Source organism: Schistocerca gregaria, chromosome X (assembly GCF_023897955.1).
Source record: "Schistocerca gregaria isolate iqSchGreg1 chromosome X, iqSchGreg1.2, whole genome shotgun sequence".
Classification (NCBI taxonomy): Eukaryota; Metazoa; Arthropoda; class Insecta; order Orthoptera; family Acrididae; genus Schistocerca; species Schistocerca gregaria.
In genome coordinates, this window is record NC_064931.1 from 615,363,123 (window position 1) to 615,371,311 (window position 8,189).

The 8,189-nt window shown below is 40.8% G+C and overlaps 1 pseudogene; it reads left to right on the top strand.

Moving 5' to 3' along the window:
• The first annotated feature begins 6,123 nt into the window (after positions 1 to 6,123).
• Positions 6,124 to 6,241, top strand: LOC126299726 (5S ribosomal RNA; annotated as a pseudogene).
• The last annotated feature ends 1,948 nt before the right edge of the window (positions 6,242 to 8,189 follow it).

An 8,189-nucleotide genomic window follows, 5' to 3' on the forward strand; every position in this document is an offset into this window, starting at 1 on the left:
TTGCAACGAAAAACTTGTTTGGACAAAGCTGAGGAGAGAGAACCTTGGCAAAGAATTTTTCGACTCACTGAAGTCGGGAATCAAATTACAGTAAAAGTGCTCAGAAAATATGTGTATGTATACTGTGAAAAGAATAGTGTGCAGAATCCTTTTAATGAGATGAAGAGCTTGGTTGGACGCTAGTGGCTCAAGCCTTCCTACGAAGACAGCCAGACATTGCAAGAAGCGAAGCACAACACTTGAATCCAGGAAGAGCTGCAAGGCTAAACAAAATTATTGTAAATGATCATTTTCAGAATCTGAGAACGGTATTGTCTGAATTGGAGTTATTTGACATATCCCACGTTATCTACAATATGGACAAAAAGGGATGTTGTTTCTCACTCCACAAGTCTCCTGAAGTTTTAGCGAAGAAGGGTAGGAAATGCTTGCACTTTGGTGCCCCAAAACATGGGGAAAATGTTACCGTTGTCTCACGTGGAATTGGACAGGTTATTCTTCCAGTGGTACTTTTCAAAGGAAAGCGATGCAAGCCAGAATGGGAGGACAACTTGGCACCTGGGACAGCAGAAGAAATAACATGTAAGGGCTCAATGAATACTGCGACATTCATCAAATGGATACATCATTTTGCCAAATACAAGCCTGCGAAATATGTTGTTTTGGTATCTGATGGAGCATCATCACATTTGGACCCTGACATTGCTAAGAGTACAGTATCAGACTTAACTGCTTGCGCAGCAACACAACACATCACATGAGCTGCAACCTACAGATAAAACAGTATTCAAACCATTTGAGTCTTTTTTACGTAATCTATCTTGGATGAATGAAGACCAACAACTGGTAAGAAAAGCTCTTTCACATTGCTCATAAGTTTCACATCGACCTATTATTGCCGATGCCCACAGGGTCCCATCACTCTGAATATGCGACACCATAAAGTGTATCTTTTGAGTGTCTGCCCATGATTTGGGCATGTCCCTTGAAAACTCTTTACGAAAATTACCGAATGAGGTCCTCCTTTCTTATCAGGTATATATACTTGCCCCCCCATGAACCATGGACCTTGCCGTTGGTGGGGAGGCTTGCGTGTCTCAGCGATACAGATGGCCGTACCGTAGGTGCAACCACAATGGAGGGGTATCTGTTGAGCGACCAGACAAACACGTGGTTCCTGAAGAGGGGCAGCAGCCTTTTCAGTAGTTGCAGGGGCAACAGTCTGGATGATTGACTGATCTGGCCTTGCAACATTAACCAAAACGGCCTTGCTGTACTGGTACTGCGAACGGCTGAAAGCAAGGAGAAACTACAGCCGCAATTTTTCCCGAGGACATGCAGCTTTACTGTATAATTAAATGATGATGGCGTCCTCTTGGGTAAAATATTCCGGAGGTAAAATAGTTCCCCATTCGGATCTCCGGGCGGGGACTACTCAGGAGGACATCGTTATCAGGAGAAAGAAAACTGGCGTTCTACGGATCGGAGCATGGAATGTCAGATCCCTTAACCGGGCAGGTAGGTTAGAAAATTTAAAAAGGGAAATGGATAGGTTAAAGTGTTAAAGTTAGATATAGTGGGAATTAGTGAAGTTTGGTGGCAGGAGGAACAAGACTTTTGGTCAGGTGAATACAGGGTTATAAATACAAAATCAAATAGGGGTAATGCAGGAGTAGGTTTAATAATGAATAAAAAAATAGGAGTGTGAGGAAGCTACTATAAACAGCATAGTGAACGCATTATTGTGGCCAAGATTGATACGATGTCCACACCTACTACAGTAGTACAAGTTTATATGCCAACTAGCTCTGCAGATGAAGAAATTTAAGAAATGTATGATGAAAGAAAAGAAATTATTCAAGTAGTGAAGGGAGACGAAAATTTAATAGTCGTGGGTGACTGGAATTCGTCAGTAGGAAAAGGGAGAGAAGGAAACATAGTAGGTGATTATGGATTGGGGCTAAGAAATGAAAGAGGAAGCCGTCTGGTAGAATTTTGCACAGAGCATAACTTAATCATAGCTAACACTTGGTTCAAGAATCATAAAAGAAGGTTGTATACATGGAAGAATCCTGGAGATACTAAAAGGTATCAGATAGATTATATAATGGTAAGACAGAGATTTAAGAATCAGGTTTAAATTGTAGGACATTTCCAGGGGCAGATGTGGACTCTGACCACAATCTATTGGTTATGACCTGTAGGTTAAAACTAAAGAAACTGCAAAAAAGTGGGAATTTAAGGACATGGGATCTGGATAAGCTGAAAGAACCAGAGGTTGTACAGAGTTTCAAGGAGAGTATAAGGGAACAATTGACAGGAATGGGGGAAAGAAACACAGTAGAAGAAGAATGGGTAGCTCTGAGGGATGAAGTAGTGAAGGCAGCAGAGGATAAAGTAGGTAAAAAGACGAGGGCTGCTAGAAATCCATGGGTAACAGAAGAAATATTGAATTTAATTGATGAAAGGAGAAAATATAAAGTGCAGTAAATGAAGCATGCAAAAAGGAATACAAACGTCTCAAAAATGAGATCGACAGGAAGTGCAAAATGGCTAAGCAGGGATGGCTAGAGGACAAATGTAAGGATGTAGAAGCTTATCTCACCAGAGGTAAGATAGATACTGCCTACAGGAAAATTAAAGAGACCTTTGGAGAGAAGAGAACCACGTGTATGAATATCAAGAGCTCAGATGGCAACCCAGTTCTAAGCAAAGAAGGGAAGGCAGAAAGGTGGAAGGAGTATACAGAAGGTTTATACAAGGGCGACGTACTTGAGGACAATATTATGGAAATGGAAGAGGATGTAGATGAAGACGAAATGGGAGATACGATACTGCGTGAAGAGTTTGACAGAGCACTGAAAGACCTGAGTCGAAACAAGCCCCCGGAATAGACAACATTCCATTAGAACTACTGACGGCCTTGGGAGAGCCAGTCATGAAAAAACTCTACCAGCTGGTGAGCAACATGTATGAGACAGGCGAAATACCCTCAGACTTCAAGAAGAATATAATAATTCCAATCCCAAAGAAAGCAGGTGTTGACAGATGTGAAAATTACCGAACTATCAGTTTAATAAGTCACAGCTGCAAAATACTAACACGAATTCTTTACAGACGAATGGAAAAACTGGTAGATGCGGACCTCGGGGAAGATCAGTTTGGATTCCGTAGAAACACTGGAACACGCGAGGCAATACTGATCCTACGACTTATCTTAGAAGAAAGATTAAGAAAAGGCAAACATACGTTTCTAGCATTTGTAGACTTAGAGAAAGCTTTTGACAATGTTGACTGGAATACTCTCTTTCAAATTCTGAAGGTGGCAGGGGTAAAATACAGGTAGCGAAAGGCTATTTACAATTTGTACAGAAACCAGATGGCAGTCATAGGAGTCGAGGGGCATGAAAGGGAAGTAGTGGTTGGGAAAGGAGTGAGACAGGGTTGTAGCCTCTCCCCGATGTTATTCAATCTGTATATTGAGCAAGCAGTAAAGGAAACAAAAGAAAAATTTGGAGTAGGTATTAAAATTCATGGAGAAGAAGTAAAAACTTTGAGGTTCGCCGATGACATTGTAATTCTGTCAGAGACGGCAAAGGACTTGGAAGAGCAGTTGAACGGAATGGACAGTGTCTTGAAAGGAGGATATAAGATGAACATCAACAAAAGCAAAACGAGGATAATGGAATGTAGTCAAATTAAATCGGGTGATGCTGAGGGAATTAGATTAGGAAATGAGACACTTAAAGTAGTAAAAGAGTTTTGTATTTAGGAAGTAAAATAACTGATGATGGTCGAAGTAGAGAGGATATAAAATGTAGACTGGCAATGGCAAGGAAAGCGTTTCTGAAGAAGAGAAATTTGTTAACATCGAATATAGATTTAAGTGTGAGGAAGTCTTTTCTGAAAGTATTTGTATGGAGTGTTGACATGGACGATAACTAGTTTGGACAAGAAGAGATTAGAAGCTTTAGAAATGTGGTGCTACAGAAGAATGCTGAAGATTAGATGTGTAGATCACATAACTAATGAGGAGGTACTGAACAGAATTGGGGAGAAGAGAAGTTTGTGGCACAACTTGACTAGAAGAAGGGATCGGTTGGTAGGACATGTTTTGAGGCATCAAGGGATCACAAATTTAGCATTGGAGGGCAGCGTGGAAGGTAAAAATCATAGAGGGAGACCAAGAGATGAATACACTAAGCAGATTCAGAAGGATGTAGGTTGTAGTAGGTACTGGGAGATGAAGAAGCTTGCACAGGATAGAGTAGCATGGAGAGCTGCATCAAACCAGTCTCAGGACTGAAGACAACAACAACAACAACAACAACATATATACTTGTAATTGATGATGCTTTAGAGGACTTCCTTGCATCAATATTGTGAATAGAGCATTCGTCGCCCTGTCTCGCACTGCGAGTAGTTTGTGTACAGGTTTGGATCATTATTTACTTCCCCACACAACATTTCAGGTTGCAGAGAAGCAAAGTATTCATTGTTTTCGTTAGATGGTGCTGCTGGAATCTCGCCTGCATTATCGTGTGAAGTGGATAGCTCTTTCTGCAGCTTATTTATGTGAGCTTCCACACCCTGTTTCCATCTCGGAAGTTCACGTGTTAGCATAGTTTCAGTTTGAACTAATTCTGTTTTGACTTCATCCTTATCTTATGTACGATTGGGCAGAACATCTACACTTGAGTTTTGTGTTGTTGTACGTAATTAGATTTTCAGTGTTTTATTAACTTTGGTCATCTTTTCCATGCAACCAGTTAACAAATTATTTGTTAATTCTATCGCTTTGGGCAGTTAAACTCTCGGTAACGTGTTCATCTTTGTTCTGTAACCAGGTAACAAATCCATCGTTCCTCTGGCTACTTTGGGAAGATATCTGTTGTACAACATTTTCTAATTCAGATCGGGTGGCTTTCAATTCTTTTATATCAGATTTCAGTTGCATTACTGATTCTATTAAACCTTATCCGAAAGTTTGAACTTTGCTAACTCATCCGTGACTATTCCTCGACTAGCATTCAATCTAGTAAGTTGAGCGGATTACTCTTCTGCTAAACGCTTAAAATCTTCACTCATTTTCTGCTCTATACGTGTACTAATTAGCACAGTTTGATTATTAACAAACTGTTTAAAATTTTCATCCATCTGATTTTGAACACACATAGTAATTTGTACCCTTTTTTCCTTATCAAGGTGGATGACGTTTTCTGTATCACTGCAGCTGGTCTTTTCCGTAGCTCAGCAAAAGGACCTGATTATGGACGTGATTCTTCGGATTCATCCAGTAAATCTATATTACTCACAGTGGAACTTGTTCCTTCGATTTCTTGATTAGGAGTCTGCCGATCTTCGACATTTGATTCCTGATCTTGTGTATCATCCTCTTTTGTAATTATTAGAACTTTACCGACTTCACCAATCTCCACTGGTTTTTCGAATGAATTATTAAAATTAAAATATTCGTTTTTCCTACAAGAAACTATTACAGAAAAAGTAATTTTCTGATTCACTAATTCTCTAAAAAGGAAAAAAAAACATTATAGCAGCTCCTCGATATCATGTCTTCATGTTAGCAAATCTTCGGCATCTTGTGGTATGTAACTTTCAATTAAGATCCTACTAAACAAAAGTTCACGCACTTTTCTATTTAAATTAATTTAGCGTCCTTAATCCTCTTACTCTACATCTACTTCTTCAGGACGCGATTTACAACCCATTTATTCTCTGCCCATAATTCCTCTGTGCTCATCTTACTGGAACTAAATGGCATCCATTTATTTTCTAAGTGGATTGCTAACAACTGCTTATCTGCTTTTCTGGCAAAAATACTTTCCTAGGCTTCTTGAAGGGTTTATTAACTTTCGTAACCATCGTTGTTAGATGACATAATGATGAATAATGCCTATCTGTATAGTTAAAAATTGATAAGGTCAGGCCGGCTAGAAGCTAAAAAGTCTAAAATATTCCCATTGGCTGTGGGCTGTTTAACTAGTACTGAAGGTAGTTTTCGGAAAACGTGTTCAAAAGTGCTTCACAAGACTGCCTGTCTATATTACCTGCAATGAATCCATAGACGACCCAGTCTATATTCGGTACGTTAAAGTCGCCTCTGCCAACGGCCTTGCCGCAGTGGTAACACCAGTTCCCATCAGATCACCGAAGTTAAGCGCTGTCGGGCTGGGCTAGCACTTCGATAGGTGACCGTCCGGTCTGCCGAGAGCTGTTGGCAAGCGGAGTGCACTCAGCCCTTGTGAGGCAAACTTAGGAGTTACTTGACTGAGAAGTAGCGGCTCTGATCACGAAAACTGACAACGGCTGGGAGAGCGATGTGCTGACCACATGCCCCTCTGTATCTGCATCCAGTGACACCCCTGGGCTGAGTGGATGACATGGCGGCCAGTCGGTACCGTCGGGTCTTCCAAGACCTGTGGCCTCCAACTAGTATTCCATGATATAGGTATTTCTGCGCTACTGAGTGTAGACATCCTTGGAATGGTTGTAGAACTACCACGGCGGAATTGGGTGGTCGGTAAAAACATCCGATAATTAACTAGGGTTCACCCAGATCTATTAAATCCGTCCAGATGACTTCACACTCAGACTCAATTTCTAATTCGATAGACCTAAAATATTTGCCATCTGCAATGAACACTCCGAGTCTTGCTAAATATTTCAGAGCTTTCTCCTCGGAGTTTCAGCCAACTGTCAGTTCTGACAATAATACCACCGCGACAAATTTCCTGGAGGGCAGTAATTTCACAAACTTAGTTACGAGTACTTCGGTAATTTAGTGTTAGAATTTTGGCAGTCGAAGTGTCTTTACTTTGTACACGGTCTGACTTTGCTTTCCGTTTATTGCCTGGAGAGCGTTCATCAGAGTATCTCAAACTACTGCCTACTATGCGCCAGTAACCTGCAGCCAAGACAGACAGTCACACACTTGACGGAACCTTTGGTTGAGACCCCCCACTCGGCTCCAAATGCAAGGACCCCAATCGATTCTGGGAATGATGCTGCAAATTGTGAGCTCTGCTAGCACCCTGCGCGTGCGGCCAGCTGCATTCGCCACTTCCGCCAGCCGTTCATAGGAACTGAGGATGGCCTCAGAATCCAAGCGACGGACGACGTTGGTGCTGATGTGAGCCAAAAATTGGAGATGACTGCACCCTGTATGCTCGGTAGCCACACGAAGGTTCTCTTATACATCTCAGATTACGTCCCCAGCACACATATAGAGCGCACTTTAGATTTCTTTCTTTCGCTAGACGCTATTTCCCCAAGAGGCTCCATGATGCTCCTAACATTGGAGTTCCTGAAACTAGCACGGTATTGTTATCCTGTAAGGGGTCACAATTTGTTGCTATAACATTATAGTTGTGCTTGAAAAGAGGTAACAGAAAATGAGTTGAATTTATGCTTTCTGCAAGGTTACACGAGTGGAACAATAATGATTGAATTACATACTGTTCCGAGAAGCATTCATTCATGATAGCTGTATTTCTTTTTCTGAGAAAATCATTAAAAACCTGTGACAAAAACTCACAGAACATGCCCTATGTGAGCATACTTTAGTTAAAAATCCAGTTGACGTTAGTATGGAGGAAGTAGAGTTCTCAGTGATTAGGGAATTGGTGCTAGAAAAGAAGAATAGGTCTGTCAAGGGAAAGCTTAAGAAAGAAAGAAAAAAAGCCATAGAGATGAAAAGGAGATATGATGGAAAGGTCAGGCCTGTCAGCTCTGAAATGGTGAAGTCCATAGAGAAACCCAAGCGAACAAATGCTGAAGTAAAGAAATTCTGGGTAATTTTTCATGGTCCATTTGAGGTGGTAGGCAAACCATATGATCATGCTTATACCTTGACATATCCCAAATTGGGAAAATAGCTTGTGCTCAGAAGCAAAATAGACCTGAGGAGTTATCTACAGAGAGTGAAATAAAATTCCTAGAAAATCTGCCACTCTAAAGCAGATAAATACTTGGAGTGAATGGGATATTTGCACTGACTATGTATTTCATTCCTTTTCTGATCTGCAGCCCTTTTGATTTTATTGTCTTACGTATTATCTGTGGTATTTCAATTCTTCTCCTATCTCATGGCTTAATGTACATACAGTATTATGAGACAATAGGTAAACGTTGTGATAACAGGTATTATGCTGTTGTTTAATAAATTCTTG